Source organism: Panthera onca, chromosome B4, assembly GCF_046562875.1.
Source record: "Panthera onca isolate mPanOnc1 chromosome B4, mPanOnc1 haplotype 2, whole genome shotgun sequence".
In the NCBI taxonomy this organism is placed as follows: Eukaryota; Metazoa; Chordata; class Mammalia; order Carnivora; family Felidae; genus Panthera; species Panthera onca.
Window position 1 is genome coordinate 26,326,564 of NC_138345.1, and position 19,157 is coordinate 26,345,720.

The 19,157-nt window shown below is 43.4% G+C and overlaps 1 long non-coding RNA gene and 1 pseudogene across 2 annotated transcripts; both read right to left on the reverse strand.

Annotated features, from left to right (window-relative positions):
• Positions 1-4,926: 4,926 nt before the first annotated feature.
• Positions 4,927-11,133, reverse strand: LOC144616963 (uncharacterized). 2 transcript variants are annotated; one of them, XR_013556921.2, is made up of 4 exons: positions 10,725-11,133; positions 10,324-10,430; positions 8,568-8,747; positions 4,927-5,038 (listed from the first exon to the last, which is right to left on the reverse strand). It is a non-coding gene; the product is annotated as an uncharacterized LOC144616963 (long non-coding RNA). The 2 variants fall into 2 exon arrangements; XR_013556922.2 differs by having other exon boundaries at positions 10,711-11,133.
• Positions 11,134-18,416: 7,283 nt separating this feature from the next.
• LOC132660532 (U2 spliceosomal RNA) lies at positions 18,417-18,577 on the reverse strand (annotated as a pseudogene).
• Between the last annotated feature and the right edge of the window lie 580 nt (positions 18,578-19,157).

Consider the following 19,157-nt stretch of genomic DNA (forward strand, 5'->3'; position numbering starts at 1 on the left):
TTTCCGCTCAGAAATAATGGGATGGAAGGTGAGTCTCGGTGTAGAGAATCCTCCTGAATTCTCAGGCTTACTTACACACTTCATTCCTCGTGTGTCCATTGTTTGCACCCCATTCTGCATCAGCAAATGTAAACATTCCAATTGTTTAAACTCCTGGTGAGGAGAGACGGATCCCTCATCTTTTCATTTTGGTGTTTCCAGCATCAGACAGCATGCCTAGTTCCCAGTGAGTACTTAAGAAGTTGGAAAGTGAGTTCACACCTGCAAAGCCAGGGGTATGGGGATTGTTCAAGGTGAACGGAACATCCTCACCTTCTCTTTCAACTCTGCTGTGAACCAATAGATGAGCATTTGCCTTGTGGGTTTTATTTTTAATTCTATTTCTCCCTTAGATACATTAGATGGAAATGCACTGTGTCTATCTTTTCTTTGACGAGTTAGAAAACATTATTTTCCTCTGGCAACGGGTGGGGAAAGACAGGCGGGCGGTAATGGTGAGGCCATCTTCTCAGGTCAAAACACAAATATCTGTCCTGCCTTCTGGGAAGAGATTAGGCAAGTATGTGTCCATCAGGCCAACCCACCAACCTTCACGGTCTTTAGGAATGTCATGTCAGTGAGGGGGTGTTATTCCATCTTCCTAAGTGCTCTCGATAACTGCCCACCTGGCCACCATCACTGCTCCATGAGGACACCATCCATCCCTGCTATGCCTCTGGGATGCTGGTAAATGCAAAGGAGAATGTATGGAGAGTTCTCTTGCCTTATTGGGAAACTGAGGTGAACACACCAGAGTCCCTCCTTTCCTCCTTCCTCCTTCCCATCCCCAATCCTTTTCTTTCTTTCTTTCTTTCTTTCTTTCTTTCTTTCTTTCTTTTTCTTTCTTTCTTTCCTTCCTTCTTTCCTTCCATTTTCCTTCCTTCCTCTTTTCTGGTGTTTTGTTTTTGTTCTTGTTTTTAATGTCAAAAGTAATGTAGGCTTTGTGTACAGAAAAGGCTCAAACTATCAGAACGCAGAGGAATCGCCTTCTCCAGAGGAGCCGCCTTACTGTGTAGCACTGGATGTGAATGTCCGTTATCTGTCTAGCTCTCTAGAAGCCTGAGGTTGGCTCCAGAGCTGCAGTCAGCCTCAGCAATGAAACTTTGCCTTCTGTGCTGCTTCTTTGGGTCTGTGCCTCCATCAGGCCTGGGGACCTTTCTGTGTCTGCTTCTCAGCTTCGTGTGCCCTCCACACCAGGACTTTTTCCTTTGCCTTTTGCCGGTTGCCGAGCTCCCCGGAGGGGTGCTGCCTGATGGTCCAGGGCCCCACCGCCCTTCTGTCTTTCTGCTTGGAGGAGCTTCCTTGCAAACCTTCAGGCTCCACAACAATTTCTTACCTGTAGAAGTTGAATCAAATCCAAGTAGCATGTTCTTAACCTGTAGTTCTTGCACCTTGACCTTACCAAAAGTGGTAGCATTGCCCACTAAACTCTGCTAGTAACAAAACTGAGATACCCAGGGTTTCTTTCTTTTTTAAAAAAATATTTTTAAATGTTTATTTATTTTTGAGACGGGGGGCAGAGAGAGAGAAAGGGAAACATAGAATCCTAAGCAGGCACCAGGCTCTGAGCTGTCAGCACAGAGCCCAACGTGGGGCTTGAACTCGTGAACTGTGAGGTCATCCTGAGCCAAAGTTGGACGTTTAACTGACTGAGCCACCCAGGCGCCAGACAGATCCTGGAGTTTCTAAATAGGGACATTTTTCCTGAAGACAAAAATGACAGGACTTGTAGACTTGATTTTAGGGCCTTGGGCACCTTGGCAACCTTGGCATCAGTCCAAGCTAAGCACTTAACTCAGAGTTCAAATAAATGCTAAGAGGCAATAGAAAGGGTACAGATGGAAAGATGGACATGAAATCAAATAATCTGGTTCATAAAATAATACGATGTTACCTTCAGATTGATGTTTCCACACGGCTGTCTCCCCACAGAGCTTTTCTCCTGGCCTCTCAGGACAGTGGGCATCTTTGAGTCTACCTCCAGGAGGGACACTCACGCACTGAAAGATTGCTCAGGGGCGCCTGGGTGGCTCAGTCGGTTGAGCGTCGGACTCTTGATTTCCGCTCAGGTCTTGATCTCGCGGTTCATGAGATCCAGCCCCACATGGGGCTCTGCGCTGACAGCATGGAGCCTTCTTGGGATTCTCTCTCTCTCTTTCTCTCTCTGTCCCTCCCCTGCCTCAGGCTCTCTTTCTCTCTCTCTTAAAATAAATAAATAAAACCTTAAAAAAGAGATTGTTCCAAGTAGAGAACTAAAAGATCGACACCCGGAACAACAGAGGGGCTCCTTCTCTCAGAAGAGTCTTCTGGGATCCATTTTATTTCTCCTCCCCAGTCTTGGAATGTCTCCTCCCTTCAGGGAGGAGCTCACTTTACGCTGGGTTTGTACCCTGTGTCCTTAGTAGGACAGGCATCAGACTCCCACAGAACAAGTCCAATCTCCACACAGAAAGTACACAATGCCATTGGAAGAGGAAATGTTGTATAGTATACAACCCTTTCTTCCTTTCCAGAATGCCTGGTATAGATGTGGCTTTTTTTTTTTTTTAATGTTTATTTATTTATTTTTGAGAGAGAGAGGGAGAGAGACAGACAGACACACACACACACACACACACACACACACACACACACACAGAATGCGAATGGGGCATGGGCAGAGAGAGAGGGAGAGAGATAATCCTAACCAGTCTCTGCACTGTGTGTGCAGTGCCTGATGCAGGGTCGACCTCCGAACCTCAAGACCAAGACCTGAGCCGAAATCAAGAGTTGGACGCTCAACCAACCAAGCCACCCGGGTGCCCCAAGGCATAGAATTTTTAAACAGAAATCTGGAAATGGAGAAATTAAATGGCGGTGCTCGTGTGACTCTCTGTGACCTAGAAGTCAGTTTACCCTTTTCTTGTAACAAAATCATATAGATGATGTTACCTTGAAGGGTTATGGGGATTTTCAGACTCTGAGCAGACCATGGAGATCTTCCCTCGTGAGGGTATTTCCCAGCTGATTAATTTCTTGATAAATTATGAAAACATAGCCCCAAGCAGTGACCTCAACACTAACAATGATGAGGCCCTGGCTGCCCTCGACCTGGGAAGTTCTGGGGAGGTCTGTTCTCAAGATGGTGTGCATTTGTTTTAAGTTGACTTACAGATTAAAAAAAAAAAATATCCTTCACCATATTAGGCTTCCTTTGCTTCAGTGATCAAGAGAAGAAAGGAGTTGTTTTGAATGTTTAATCTGGTTTATACCACGGTAGTATTGCAGATCTGTCCAGACCAGTTATTTTGTGCCCTCAGTCAACACTCCAGAAACTGCAAGGGACTGAAGCTGAAAAGAGAACCACAAAGCCCTCAAAGCTGGTGTGAATCTGACACCACAACAGATTGTGGCCATAATAAGAAAAAAATTCATTAGTGCCAGACATGTTTGAAATATGGGGACGCCCTGTGGAACCACAAGGAAGAGAGAGATCAGACAGAAGCATTCAGTGTCTCTATTGTAAAACCAAACTTGAGTTTGTGAGGAGACTTGGGTAATAGATTCATTATTCTGGCTAATTCTCACTTTGAACTGTGAAACAATGTTAAAATGTCAGGATTACTTGGAGGCATGAATTAACAGATACCGAGTTTCCAAGAAATTGCGAGGGACATGTTTTATTTTCTTCATTAAAAAATCCAGATATTTCGGGGCGCCTGGGTGGCTCAGTCAGTTGAGCGTCTGACTCTTGATCTCAGGGTCTTGAGTTCAAGCCCTTTAATGGGCTCCGCACTGGATGTGAAGCCTAGTTAAAAAAAAAAAAAATCAGACAGTTCTTAAATATGGTTGATCTTCACTGGGTTTCCTATAATAGCAACTGAGGATTAAATGTCCAGGTGAAACAGTTAATTTGAAGAATAAATGGTGTCACCCAGAAATAGAGCATAAAGCTAGCTACAGGATATATAACCTAAAAGTCATGGAGTCTGACTGGAATCAGGTAATTCTGGACCTAGATGTGGTCCAGAGATGAGCATCATTGAAATTTTCACTACATCTTGAAACAAAAGTGTTTCTTAAAGATTATTTAAAAATTTAGGGGCGCCTGTGTGGCTCAGTCGGTTGGGCCTCCGACTTCAGCTCAGGTCATGATCTCGCGGTCCGTGAGTTCGAGCCCCACGTCGGGCTCTGGGCTGATGGCTCAGAGCCTGGAGCCTGCTTCTGATTCTGTGTCTCCCTCTCTCTCTGCCCCTCCCCCATTCATGCTCTGTCTCTCTCTGACTCAAAAATAAACGTTAAAAAAAAAATAAAAAAAATTAATGAAAACCTGAATTTGCTAAAAACTTTGACAAGTAAGTAGTTTTCACAATGATTTGGTAGGTGTAAGCCAGGAATAACTTTGCCTAATTGGACTTCTTTCAAAAAGAATCTATAGAATTAAAATAATAATAATAATACATAGCAGAAGGAAGATACTTTAAAATGAACTTGAAATGACCAACTCTAAGGAATTTCTTGGTAGTCTTATGACCTTGGACATGGGCTTATTGCAAAATCACCCTTGTGATTATGGTGGGGAAAATTGGAACCTTAAATATGAGACATTCCAAATTTTTAGATTTCTTTTCCTAGGTCTCTGTGATAAATTGTTAACACAGCATTATTTAAAATAATTGGTTATTAAAAAAATAATAAAAAATAAAAAATAAAAAATAAAATAATTGGTTATTAAATAGAGCATGAAGTTGTACAATTATAATAAATGTAACATCATTTTGAATAATCTTCAGAGGAGTATTACCAAAAATACTCAGTTCAACCACACAAAACCCCTGAAGTTTGGAAGTGCACACATATTCGCTTTTTACAGAAGATAGAAGAAATGCGAGTTTTTGACTTGCCGAAAGCTGGGAACCGCTCGGACCCGGACCAGTTCTTCTGAGCCCTGGATCAGTGCTTACTATGTTTTGATGATTGAAGAAGACATTTCTGGTTTGGGGTTTCTCCTGAATGAGACCTAAAACATTAAGAATATTCTTTGCGTAGTTCCAGGTTACAAAATAACACACGCTTGTTCCCTGGCATTTCCCGGTGAATCAGTGCAATGTAATTCTTCATTTTAATCTGGAATTCACTTTAACTCGTAAGTTGTAGGCGCCATTTTGTATCCTATCTGCAGAATTGTCTGGTTCATTTCATTTACATTATATTTCAATCTAAGAGAATTCATGCCTTGCTTCTGTGAACCATGAACAGTTTACTGGTCACTGTCACGTATTGAGCATATGCCAAAAACAGGTGAAGTGGGCAAAAAAATAAATTTAAAGGGCTTTTAGAGTAATGGGGATTCTTGTTGCCCAAAGGACTTTTTGGGAATTGTTTCTTCATTTAGAGAGGTGTTGCCTAACAGGCAGTGAGGTATATAAAGTATGAGTGTGGGGGAAAGGTAAGGTGGAGAGGCATACCCGAGAGTCACCAGCATGGGATCCATCATCTAAGAGGTGGGTATGGATGGAGAAGGTCAGAGAAGCCTGAGCACCTTAGGCTAGCCATGGCCATGTGCGGAGCAGTGGTCCTTCCCACGGTCACCTCCAGAGGTTTTTGAAAACACACAGTGATATCGAGGCCTTCCTCTCAGGGCTCCTGGCTCGAGCATCTAGTGTAGGGCCCAGGGATCTGAATTGTGTGGACACAGCCCAAGTGGTTCTCATGCGCAAGTGGCGTTGAGAACCGCTGTCATGAAGTCAAGAAGGGAGAGGGGAGCCCTCAAAGGGGACTGAGAGGTAGGAGGAGGAATGAAGAAGAATGGCATCTCCTAAGCCAAATGAGCAAAGTGTTCGGGAAAGGGGACTGTCCCAGTGCGCCCAGCACTGGTGACCTAAGTGGGAAGATGAGGGCGTTGACCACTCAAGTTGTCCACGTGGAGGTCATCGTCAACCCTGACAAGGGCGGTTTCCTGTGGAGTGGTAAGGAATTGAGTCTAAATGAGACAGATTCAGGAGAGCATGAGAGAGGAGAATATAGGCAATTCTTTCGAGACGTTCTGTTATGAAGGGGAACAGAAATATGAGAATGCAGTTGGAAGGGGTTTGAAGGTAAGGGAGTTTTTGTTTTTGTTTTTTATTTTATTTTATTTTATTTTATTTTATTTTATTTTATTTTATTTTATTATTTTATTTTATTTTATTTTATTTTATTTTATTTTATTTTGTTTTACTTAAATGCTTATTTATTTTGGGGGAGGGGGAAGGGCAGAGAGAGAGGGAGACACAGAATCCAAAGCAGGCTCCAGGCTCCAAGCTGTCAGCACAGAGCTGTTCTCAGGGCTCGAACTCACAAACCGTGAGATCGTGACCTGAGCCAAAGTCAGACGCTTAATCGCTTAATCGACAGAGCCACCCAGACACCCCGATTTTGGTTATTTTCAAGACAGCAAACATTGCAGCATATTTGTATGCTGATGGAAAGGATCCAGTAGAGAAGGGGAAATAATGAATGAAGAAGAAATAAAGGGCAGTTGCGGGAGGCCCTGAGCCTAAGGGGAGGGGCCTTAAGAAGGGCAAAGAGCAGCTCACCCGCTGAAGACGGGCAGCAGAGGTCAGAACCTCAGGGGGTGAGGTGCTGGTGGGAGGGCCTCAAGGTCCTCAGCAGCAAGGCCTTGGCTTGCAGGTGAGCAGAGCGGGGGCGGGGGGGTGGGCATTGGGGGTCTGAAAAGGAAGAACATTTGAAACAGGTGCCCCCGAGAGACTGACAGGCAGTTTTAAGGACTCATTTGAGCTGTGTGGCCGCGGAATTAAAATGAAGTGACACTGGTGGCTCATGGTTGACTATTTTTTCCCTACAAAGTCTCACTTCTTGGGCACAGGTGTGGAGGAGGCCGAGAACTGAATTTAACTGGACCTTGATGGATAGATACAGTAGACAGTTAATACTACGTGACCGAATGAATAGAGTCACCCAGCAGGGTTCACATGGTTGTCTGAAAAAGAAAAGCGTCTGTTATTAACTGCTTTGGGACAGAACTTGAAAGCTGTAGATCTCGGAGATCAATCTGTTCTGTAGACATGCTTCCTAAAAAATATTTTCAATAGGGTGCCAGCATTAAGAAATTGGAAGACCTGACAGGAAGTAATCTTGGATTTCCGGCTTCTCTTGGCATCACTGGGCCTGTTCTCAAGAAACATGGGGCCCAATTGGCTTTCTCCCTTTAGTGGTGGGTAGTTTGATTCCTTGCTGAACCCACCTTTCTGTTACCTGCTCAGTGTGTTCATCCTCAGCGTGAAGAATGGTCCAGCTCTCCACTCTGATGCGTTCATAGTCAAAGCCTCCATGTGGGGAATGTGTCTGAAGACATCACTGCCCCAGTTTGGGAAGCATAGGCCTGCCCTTTGGTGTCCATCTTCCCCCCCCCCCAACCCTCCTCCACCCCCCATTTCCTGTAGTGGGCCGGTATTCGGGAACCTGATTTCGGATTTGAGCTCAGCGTTATTTTGAGAATTCCTCTTACTTTTCTGGGTGTCGAGCTTCTTATTTATAAAAATAAATGGTCTGGACAGATGATCTATAAGGTACTTGATTGTCTGTGATTAACATGAATTCATTCTGAAATGTCTCTGAGTGTAATATGTCTTCTAGCTGAAAGATCCAGAACCGGCAGGAAGGGGACCCTGGCAGGAGTCTTGCCTGACAAGGGGATAATGGCCCGTCACCCTCCTGTCAAACCCTAGTGCCGAGTCAATGGCTTAGCAGTGAAGGGCATTTCTGAAATACTGGACAAGCTCCCTTGGCTTATGGCTCCGCGTAAGCTGTAAAATGCACGCTCAACACTTGATACTTTTCATTAAGATTAAAGAACTCTCAAGTGCAAGTGACAGAGTATGTTGATATATGATTATAGTCATAACACTGTGCTTTTTTGTCTTCAGAAGAAAGTTTCCCAGTCATGGCTTTAACCTGACATTCAGACAACAAAGCTCCCTGATTACATTTAATAAGAAAATTTAATAACCCCCTTATTGAGTATTTTTGCTTCAGCCTTGGATTAACCTTAACAAATGAAGCTTTAGTTGCCACAGAGCCTCAAGAATGTTTCCCTGTGATGAATGTGTCTGTCTGTGTGTATTCGCGCGGACACTGGGGGCTGGGAGAGTCACACTGTGGTCGGAACGACCCCTAGGAAGCCAGCTCGACTGAACTGACCATGTTAAGACATTAGGAACGATTTCCAGGGCCCAGAGCCCCCTGATGGCCCTCTGCCACTAAACTACCAAATACAGAGAAAACCATTTCTCCGGCAATATAAATACTAGACACATCCAAACAGCAGAATAGTCCCCAAAAGATTTCTTTGTAAATGGTCATCTACTTAAACATTGAATGATGGCTTGCTGTGGGTCATGGCATTGTTGGGGGTGATGATATGACTGAGCAGCTGGTGTTGTCATGGAAACAAATTTACATAACACAGACAGGAGAAAATGGATCAAATACGCCCCTCTTTCATGTTGTGAATATCTCATAAATGCTAAGAAACGAGACTGACTTACTGTTTAGAAAAAGTCCAGATGTACGAGCTTGAAGAGAATTTGAAAGAATTTAAAGGAAAACCTGTAGAAAGAATAGATAATACTGCAGGATCTTTCCAAATTCTCATTCCATCGCTCTTTCCTCTGGTTTTGTTGGATGAAATTACAGTAGATCTTCCTATGTCATTTTGCCATGCTGCTCTGTAGACCAACAGGAATTTTGATTAACTATGATTTTTATAATGACGGCTTTGAAGATCTTGTAAAGAAATGTGCAATGCAAATTTGTATTTTTTTTTGGTGTGGTTAGATTGGATAAAGTTTGAATTAGGTTTAGTCTTTAACAGAGTGTAATGTTATGAAATTTTTTTTTAATTTTCAGGTACGTGTAGAATTTTATGATCGACACAAAATGACAGTAAGTACTTATTACCTGCTTCAGTGTATTTGTATGATACAAAAACGTTTTCTAGTATATATATATATATATATATATATATATATATATATATATTTTCTAGTATATATATATATGCACACACACATATATATATACACACACACACATATATATACACATATGTATGTATATATATATACACACACACACATACACATAGTATATATATTATATATAAAATATGTGTGTAATATGTAATATATGTAGTTAACACTTATTTGTTCTAACAAAACCTTATATCCCATATTATTATGTACTAGATCTTATGTGCTAAAAGTTCTTTTTTGTACCATTGGGTCTGTTTGAAATCAAGATCTCTGGCTTGCAGATATATTTTTAATTGAGAACAGATGTGCCCCTGGCCATTCTGGGTACATTATTTTTGGCTGTGGTGTGTGTGCCTCTAGACTCTGCACCCAAATGCCTGTTTTCTGCTCCCCCTGGGAGGTGACTGTAAGTGTTAGGGAGGGGTCAGCTCAAAGGTCCCAAGGCCTGGGGAGGACAAGTTATGGTTCAAGCGAACACGGAACATCTCCCAATAAGCCCTGTCCTCTCAGGCTGGGCAGACGGCGAGGAGGGAGCCAGCCTGGTCCCTGGGGGAGTCTGCACCTATGTATCTGTTCTCCTCATGTAAACTAGGAGACCCCTGTCTACGGTCGGGACTGGACAAGCCCCGGAACAGAGGGTTTCCTTTAGCTTCCAGATTGAGTGTCCACATCATTGACTCTAGGAAAATCTGTTCATCTGACTCTACACGTGCAGGCAGCGAACAGACGTCCAAATCCCAATGTTTCTTTGTCGAGCACGGGCTCACGCTGTAGCAGAACCGTCGGAATATGGGGCGGTGCCACGGGGAAGCCATCTTACAGGAAGAGAAAGACAAGATGGGTGGAGGAAGCCGCTAGGAAAGCTCTTCTCTACGGCTCAGTGTTCTGTAGAAGGTGGGAGTAAAATGGGTGCATGTGGACTCTGCCGTTAGCCTGCCTGGGACTTTGTGACCGTCAGTCACCTTGGCGACTGTGACAGCCTCTGAGACCAGTTAGGCCACAAGAACACAGGGGTCTCCCCAGCTCCCGCGCACCTTCAGTTGCACTCATTCACACAGCAAAGTGAGTGGGGCATGGTTGGTGGGATCTCCCAATCTCCGGTCCCTCTGGGGGGCATGTGGGCGGGGGAGGGGGCACTGCTGATGGCCTCCTCCAGTCTTCCCCCAACTTCGCACTTGCCCATTCAGGTCACATACACGGATGCGACTTCTTTCTCCTCTTTTCTCCTCCCCCTTTAACTTCACAACCCAAACCCAAACCCGAAACACACCTGTCATTCTCTTGTAGGTGGACGTGCCTGCCCAGACAGCCGGAGTGAAGATAGTTACTGGGCCCGAGGGAGAAAAGCCCCACCATCTCTGGGACATTGTCGCAGGCCTGTGGGAAGGTAAGTTATTAAACGGAAGCAGCCCCGTCCTCACTGTGACTCAGATAGGTGGCGCGATCTGTGCCCCAGCTCGTCCCGGGGCCGCGTCTTCAGTGTGAGCAATGCCAAGGCCTTAGCGACCTATTCCTGAGCCCTGTGGGTGTAGGGGCGAGGGGGGCCCAGCGGATCCGGCCAGCCCAGCGCTGCAAGCAGGCCCATTCCCAGCCGCCCGCTGTTTGTGAAGCAGCCCCGTAGAGAGAGCGCAGGGGAAAACCAGTCCTCTTATCGGACCAGAGGGCATTCACCAGTTGCCAGAGTGATCTGGTCCGAGTGCTTGGCGGCAGGTGGCCGGAGGAGGAATCATGAAGCGAACTGGGAGGTCGGAGTGGACACGGAACAGTGATTAACGGTCGCTATTCCTTTGTCAGGCTCTCTCGTGGTCGGCGGGGGGCTCTCAACTTGAGCTTGCTTGGCAGCGTAGGGTTAGGGATTCCAGACACGGAGCTTCCGCAGTGGGAAAGTCTGCCCCCGCTCACGGGGAGCGCTTCCATTTACAAGGCTGATGCTCTGGTTTTATTTCAGTTTTCTGCAACATGAAAAACACTGCACATGGGAAAGGAAACGCTTCATCATTATGTATTTGTCCACTAATGACGCATGCTGGTAATGCAGTCTGGTTGAAGCAACAGAAACATTAAAGAAAGAACTGTCCATAATTATGTATGTGCATGTAGATATGTATCTATAAATAGATAATAGCTTAGATCTCTCTCTCTCTCTCTCTCTCTCTCTCTCGATCAATGTATCTATATACCCAAAAGCAGCTGCATGTTTTACAGATTAACTATCCAACTGGTCAAGGGCAGTTAAGCTTAATTAATGTGAACTTAGCCCCTTAAGTTAATGACCTCTCCTCTGGAGCTGAGTGGGGACCGGGAAAGGAAGCTGTTTAATAGCTAACTTGATGGCTAATGCTTTCTTACTGTACCATTTTCTAGATTGTTTTCATACTAACAATGAAGTATTGTTTTGATTTCTTTCTTAATCAAGAGTTAACACATTTTCTTGTTTTGTTTCGTTTTGTAGAACTAAACAAGTAATTCATATGCCTTTTCCTGGAGATTTGAGTTTTTTGTTTCTTTTCATTTTTTGTTTGTCAGCTTAGCAGTAAACATTTGGCTTAGCATTTTTTCTTGGGCCTGTAACCCCAAAAGGAAACACATTCCTGTTGGATTACCTACACTTTGATTTTGGTAAATACTATTTCTGCTAAGGTGAGGGAAAAGTCTGTAAAGAGGTCAGTGAAAGCCCAGGTTCCCTGGCCCCCAAGGCTGTTTTTAGTAATAAGTGCAGAGCTTACAGATCTGGCTTCTGCACTTAACATCTGACAGAATTAAGAATCTTCTTTAGGTGCCTAATAGCCTGTCAGGGAGGGACCTTAAATCTGGGAATTTTAGGCGTTTAAATGTATTTATTGATTTAAATTCAGTTGTGGGAAAACGAAGGGAGAATTCTCTTTAGAATCATGCGACCACCAATACTAAATATTTTTTATAACACTTTACTGAGGTAAATTTATTTATTTATTTAAAATTTTTTTTAATGTTTTATTTATATTTGAGAGAGAGACAGAGCATGAGTGGGGAAGGGGCAGAGAGAGACGGAGACAGAATCTGAAGCAGGCTCCAGGCTCTGAACTGTCAGCACAGAGCCTGATGTGGGGCTTGAACTCATGAACCACGAGATCATGACCCGAGCCAAAGTCAGACGCTTAACCGACTGAGCCACCCAGGCACCCCTACTGAGGTAAATTTAAACTCAGTGAAGTGAACACATCTCAGGCCTAAAGCTCAATGATATTATATGTATGTCCACAGCCACATGGCCCCCATAACAGATCAAGATTGAAAGCTTTTCTGGCCCCTTAGACAATTCCCGTTTCCATTTAATGTCATCACCCCAATTTAACTACGATTTTGATTACTTTGACGATAGATTAGTTTGGTCTGTTTTTTGACTTTAGATAAAAGGAATGCTTTCTTTTGCATGTCTGGCTTCTTTCACTCCAGGTAAGTAATTTTAAATTTACATGCAGTTGTGTTCACTTTTTTCTATGTATACAGTTCGTAGCTGTTACACGTGTATAGATTCCTGTAACTATCACCCAGGTGCCCCCCAAAGATGCCATTCTGTGAGTTCCTCCAAATGTTTTATAGTTTAGCCTTCACATTTAGGTATTAGACCCATCTCCACTGAGAATTATTCTTGCGTGTGTGTGTGTGTGTGTGTGTGTGCGTGTGTGTGCGCACAGTGTGAAGTAACAGGACATCCAGGTGATATCCACAGCTGCTCCCACACTAGATCAATGAGTTTTCTTTCCCCTATTGACTTCACTGGTGCCTTTGTTGAAAATCAAATGATCGTATACGTATGGGTCTATTTGGGGGCTTGTTATTCTGTTCCGTTGATCTATTTGTCTGTTCCTATGCCAATACCACACAGTTTTAATTACTATAACTTTATAGCATGTCTTGAAATAATGGTAGTACAAAATCCTTCTCTGCTGCCTACCCATCTTCTTCCTTTTCCTCGTCCTCCTCTTCCTTCTTTTCCAAGATCGTTTTGGATATTTAGATTGCTTTTAGGTCACATACATTTTATAATCGATTTGTTTATTTAAAAAAAAATCCTGCAGGAATTGTCACAGAAATTGCATTGGACCCACAGATCAACTCAGGCAGACTTGACATCCTAATAATATTCAGTGTGTCTATTCACAAATGAGGTAATTCTTTCCATTTACTTAGGCCTTTAAAAAATTCCCCTTAGTAGAGCACCTGGTGCCTCAGTCGGGTTAAGCGTCTGACTTCGGCTCAGGTCATGATCTTGCGGTTCGTGGGTTCGAGCCCCGCATCAGGCTCTGTGCTGACAGTTCAGAGCCTGGAGCCTGCTTCGGATTCTGTGTCTCCCTCTCTCTTTGCCTCTCTTCCACTCATGCTCTGTTTCTGTGTGTCTCTCAAAAATAAATAAAAAACGTTAAAAAATGTAAAAAAAAAAAAAAAAAAAGAATCTCGTTTAAAGAATTCCCTTAGCAATGTCTGCATGTTTTATAAAATTCAGTATAGAAGACTTGCACATCTGTCATTAATTTTATTCCCAGGTATTTGATGATACTGTAAACGATATTTTTTTATTGTGATAAGAAAGACATAACACAAAATTTATCATCGGAACCATTTTAAAATGTCCCCTTCAGTGGCATTAAATACATTCACATTGTTGTGCTACCATCACCTACCTGCACCCCTTTTTTTTGAGCTGGAAGTCTGTACCCATTAAGAAATAACTGCCCATTCCTTTCCCTTAGCCTCTGGCAGCCACATTTCTACTTTCTGGCTCTAAGAATGTGACCACTCCAGGTGCCTCAGGTAAGTAGAATCATACAGTATTTATCCCTGTGTGTGTGTTTCATTTCACTTAGCGTGATGTCTTCAATGTCCGTCCGTGTTGTAGCAGGGGTCAGAATTGCACTCCTTGCTAAGGCTGAAAAACATTCCATTGTACGTGTATATCACACCTTGTTTATGTACTCATCTGTCAATGGAAATTCAGCTTGTTTCCGTCTTTTGTCGATTGTGGATGATGCCGCGTGGACTTTGGTGTTGAATATCTGTTTGAGTCCCCGTGTTCAATTCTTTTGTTTATATTACTGGATCGTATGGTAATTCTATGTTTAACCTTTTTGGGGATGTAAATGGCATTTTAGACTTTTATTTTTTCCATTGTTTTTATTGTCATTTAGAAGTAACATGGATTTTGGGGGTGTTGACTTTATACCCCACCACCTTGCTAAGTTCACTCACCGGTGCTAATCTATTGTAGATTCCTTTGGATTTTCGATGTGGACGATCACGTCATCTTTGACTAAAAACAGTTTAGCTTTGTCTTTGCTAATGTGTATGCTTTTTAATTTTTTCCCTTATTTCACTAGCTAGGACCTCCGGGGCAATGTCAAGCCAAAATGGTGAGAGTGGATATTCTTGCACGCTTAATCGTAGGGGAAAGGAATTCACTATTTCACTACTGTTATGTCAGCTACAGAACTCCTTTGTCGGATTGAAGGAGTTCCCTTTATATTCCCAGTTTGCTAAGGATTTTTATTTTTTATTATATTGTCCTTCTTAAATGTTTATTTATTTATTTATTTTGAGAGAGAGAGATGGAGAATGCAAGCAGGAGAGGGGGAGAGAGAGGGGAGAGAGAGAGAATCGTGCCCTCAGTGCGGAGCCCAACTCCGGGATCAATCTCATGAAAGGTGAGATCATGAACTGAGCTGAAACCAAGAGTCGGACACTTAATTGACTGAGCCACCCAGGCACTCCACTAATCATATTCATGATTATACGAATATGATAATTGGAGTGAATGGTATTCATTCGACAAATACGTATTGAGTATCTACCATATGCTGGTAAATAGCCATAAACAAAGCACATAAAACAAAGCACATAAAACAAAACACATAAAGCTTATGTGTTGTGTACAAAAATAAACAGATAAAATGTATATTATACTGGAAGGTGGTAACTGATGTAAGAAAAATAAAGCAGCGGATCTCCTGTTCCCCTTCATGGGTAGCCCCGAGTTCCTCAGCAAAGTGTCGTTCTGGCCATGAAGAGGTTTGTTTGTTTTTAAAAACAACATGATGTTTCAAGGAAAGCCAAGTATTTCATCGGATATACTCTACCATAGTGCTAAGAATCTTTTCTATGCTGAGGAAAAATAGGCTGTGATTGGCCTTGCTAATAAATAGTAAATTGAACTTCATTTTGTACCTTCTTAAGGAATTTCGAAGGCTATTTTTGGCTCTATGTAATTTTGGCTACAAGGAATGACTTTACTCCATCGAAAGAAATGGTTCCTCTATGATCTCAGAGCAAAGGATGGTCCTTCAAACAGAATATTTCAGCCTATGGGAAACATATTTCATTGCCTTTATTTTTCTCATTGTGTTGTGGATGGGTAAAAATTTCATTATGGATGGTCATCAATTCTCAGACCTGCAATTAAAACTCAGTAATTGAAGGGAAGGGCTCAGTGTTTCCATTTGGAAAAACACTTGGGATCTTGGTGTATGAGTTATTTCCTGACCCAAAGTCTCAGACAGTGGATGTATCATCTCCTTCTTCCCTGGTGTTCTTGAGAACAGAATTAAAAGCGGTAACCTATGCAATGGCTGGGCACAGAGCCACGCACAGAACAAGGGGAGAAACAAGTGTTAGTTCCTCCTCTTGCTTTGTCATCCTTGCCCTCCTTGATCTCACTTCTCAATGTCATAGCTGGATATTTGTAGCTGTGGCTAGACCAAGAGATGCCAGATGGTGGAGACAGGTGAGTCTTGAGTCACAGCAGAGGTCATTCTAAGGTGTCCGAGTGGAAATCCTAGGCAAGTTCAGGGTCTAGAAGGCAAATGGAGCTGGTGTCTTAGGGTATAAACCTTGATGGCAAATGTGGACAATAGAAGGTCCAAGAGATGGTTGGTGGTTACCAGGGTTCAATTTGGTATTAAGAAACAGGCAAGCAAGGCAGATTAGCCGAGAACAGCGATTCCATTCAATTTAACAAATGTTTATGGAACCGCCCCTATGCGCAGCTAAATGCTCTTAAGATCTCCGAGTTCGGAACAGCCTAGCACGTGGCAAGTGTAAGTGACGTCTGATTTGTGGCAAGGACAAGCCTCTGCTCGGGCTTTAGTAACCTGGTTTGGGCAGATAAGTCTTACAGTGAGAATTGTGTTGGAGGTTGGGTAGGAATGATGAATTTCTGCATGTGCCGATGGTTGTGCCCAAAGACAGGGTCCCTGGGAGACCCAGAGTTTCAGTGGTCCTTCTGGGTGGGCTGTGCCCATTTGTATCTGCCTCTCTCTGGTGCTAGGTTTTTTGTTTGTTTGTTTGTTTTGGTTCTCTGTGTTTCTAAAACTAGAGTTTAGGTTGGAAGGGACATGCTGTTGTAGTTTGGCAGTTGACAACCATATTGTCATTAAGTTCCATTATTTGGCTTGCATATACCACACCTCCCTTACCTTGTGAAGCAGGCCATTGACTTCAAGACATTACAGAATATTATGCACGTGGAAGAAAATATTTCGATTTTCTTTTTCTTTTTCTTCTTACTGTGTAAACAACCACTTTGGAGGGAGTAGAGCTGAAATAATCCCACCAGGAATGGGCACTGGGTTTCTGGGAACTCACGGCCAACACCTTTTTTTTTTTTTTTTTTTTTTTAATACACTGTGCTTGTCTGGGAATTGGGGCGAAAGAAGCTTGTTTGTTTATTTTGTTTCCAACTAAGAGTAATTTTGGAAATGCTAGAGATTTTGCAGGGGGAAAACCCTCTTTTCACTAAATGATTGATTTTGAAGAAAACTTATTTGTTTTGAGAGAGAGAGAGAGCTATTGAGCAAGCGGGGGAGGGGCAGAGAAAGAGGGACACAGGCTCCCAAGCAGGCTCTGCGCTGTCAGCACAGAACCCCATGCAGGGCTCGAACCCGCAAACCTGTGAGATCATGACCTGGGCGGAAATTAGGAGTCTGACCCTTAGCCAACTGAGCCACCCAGGCGCCCCTGAATGATCGTTAAGCGAGGTTTGGACGTGTGGAGACTCAGCTTCTTTGAACTTTTTGCATGCAGCACTTTTTATTCAGAAGCAACCCCCGACGTCTGAGAATTTGTTTCTGGCAAGAAACCTATTCAGATTAGCGTTGCCTCTTCATTATAAAAATCCCCACAATTGCGTGCCTGCTGGAACCATAAAGAGTGGCGTCCTTCCTCCTGGTCACCTGTCGGGGGCTAGCCCGCCAGCCTGTGAATGGGAGGCGTCCAGCCGGACACCCACCACTAGGCTGAGAGGCCTCCCTGGTCGCAAGGCTGACCTTGTGTTTTGAAGAGAGGGCACTATTTGCGAAATCTGATTGAGGAACCAATAGGCTAAATTTAACATTATGAAAATAGATGGAAAGAAAGGCATTTGGCAAACAAGTTTCCCTCGTGGGAGGGGAAACCCTCCCGGGCCCTGGGCCCTCCCCCCCAGGGCCCTGGGAGCCCCCGCGGAGCTCCAGGCCTCCAGCCCCGGGACGGCCCATCGCGTCCTGGCAGCGCATGCGCCGCGGTGACGTCACCGCGCAGGGTTTGCCCCTGGAGCCAGCGTCACCAGGAGCCAGCTCAACGTTCTGCATCCCGGCCCCCGGCACGGAGGGAGGCCTGCGGAGCGTTTCCAGGGGCACTTCCGTTTCAGCTTGTTTCTATTTTCAAGCCTGGAGACAATTAAAGACCAGGGTCTGGTGCCAGTATTTTTTTTTTTTTTTTTTTTTCCACAGTTCGCGCTATTCTTAGAAACAGTTGAGCCGGTGGTGGAGTCTCAAGGCTCTGGAATCTTTACTTTCGTGTGGTGACAAGTTCTTTTTCCTGGGAAGGCTCAGTGGTGCTTTTCTTGGGCTCAGCAGTGCGGCTGATGCGGCCTGGACTGTGTAGACAAGAGGCGCGGGGAGGGCACACACGACCCTTTGGAACTGACGCTGGACGGGCGTCGAGGACGGGCCATCCCTGGGCAGCTACTCTAGAGCTCCTAAAGTGGTGTTTGTTCAACTACCCTGAACTTTTGTGGAAGGCCAGATGCGGGCACTGCGATAAAAGTGCTGAAGCAGAGTGATAAAACTTGTAATTTAAAAATTCTTTTTACCAGGCCATGTGGCTAAGGTTGTGTTTTGGTAAAATAAACTGCTTTTCCTAGGGTCGTATGGAATTAAAGCTTCATTCATCCGGATTTGGTTGAGCACTTACTGTGTACGACCCAAGGTTATTTAGCGTGTGGTTTTTGTCTTCGAGAAGAAATAAGACATGCGCATGAATTTCTAGCATAAAAATAACCAGGGAACACTATTACCCAAAGGCCGTTTGCATGTTGAGCTAGGAACTTTTTAGAATGATTCAACGTGAAGCAATGTTTGCTCCTGGAGATGTTTGGAGTTCTCTCTAATAAAAATCAAAAATTAAGTAAAAGTTAACAAATTAAAAAAAAAATTGAACAGGAAAAAGCCCCTGTGGAGTGCAGCCTAACTGGGACTTTACACTTGATCTTAGCCAAAAGGCCGAGAAGCGATTCTAACTGGGACTTTAAATGAATATTTATAACCTTAGTTGCATCCATTAGAAAATGAGAAAGACTAAAACTCATGAGCTAAGTGCTCAACAGAATACAGTAAAAAAAAAAAAAAAAAAAAAAAATTAATAAAAAAGAGCAAGCAGAAAGAATGCAGAAGGAAGGAAATCATAAAGATAAGGTTAGCAATTAATGAGCTAGAAAACAAAGTAATAACACAGAAAATCAACTAAACTAAAAACTAGTTCCTTGAAAAGAGTGATAAACACTTCTGGTGAAAATGACCCAAGACAGGAGGAGGCATGAAAGAGACATGACGTAGCTACAGATGGAGATTTAAGAACCTATCTGAGAATAAATATTGTGGATAAGTTCCTGACAATATGTTGGGAAACTTCCAGAGAAATTGGACAATTTCCTAGGAAAATGTCAATTACAAAAATGTAACGAAACCAAAAAGACTGAATATACCACAAAAGAAGTGAATCAAGCTAATCATCTGTGGCTTTCCCCTGGCCCCGTCCCCTCTTTAGAAAACAAGCCAGACACAGCCAAGATTACAAAATCTTCAAAGAACAGAT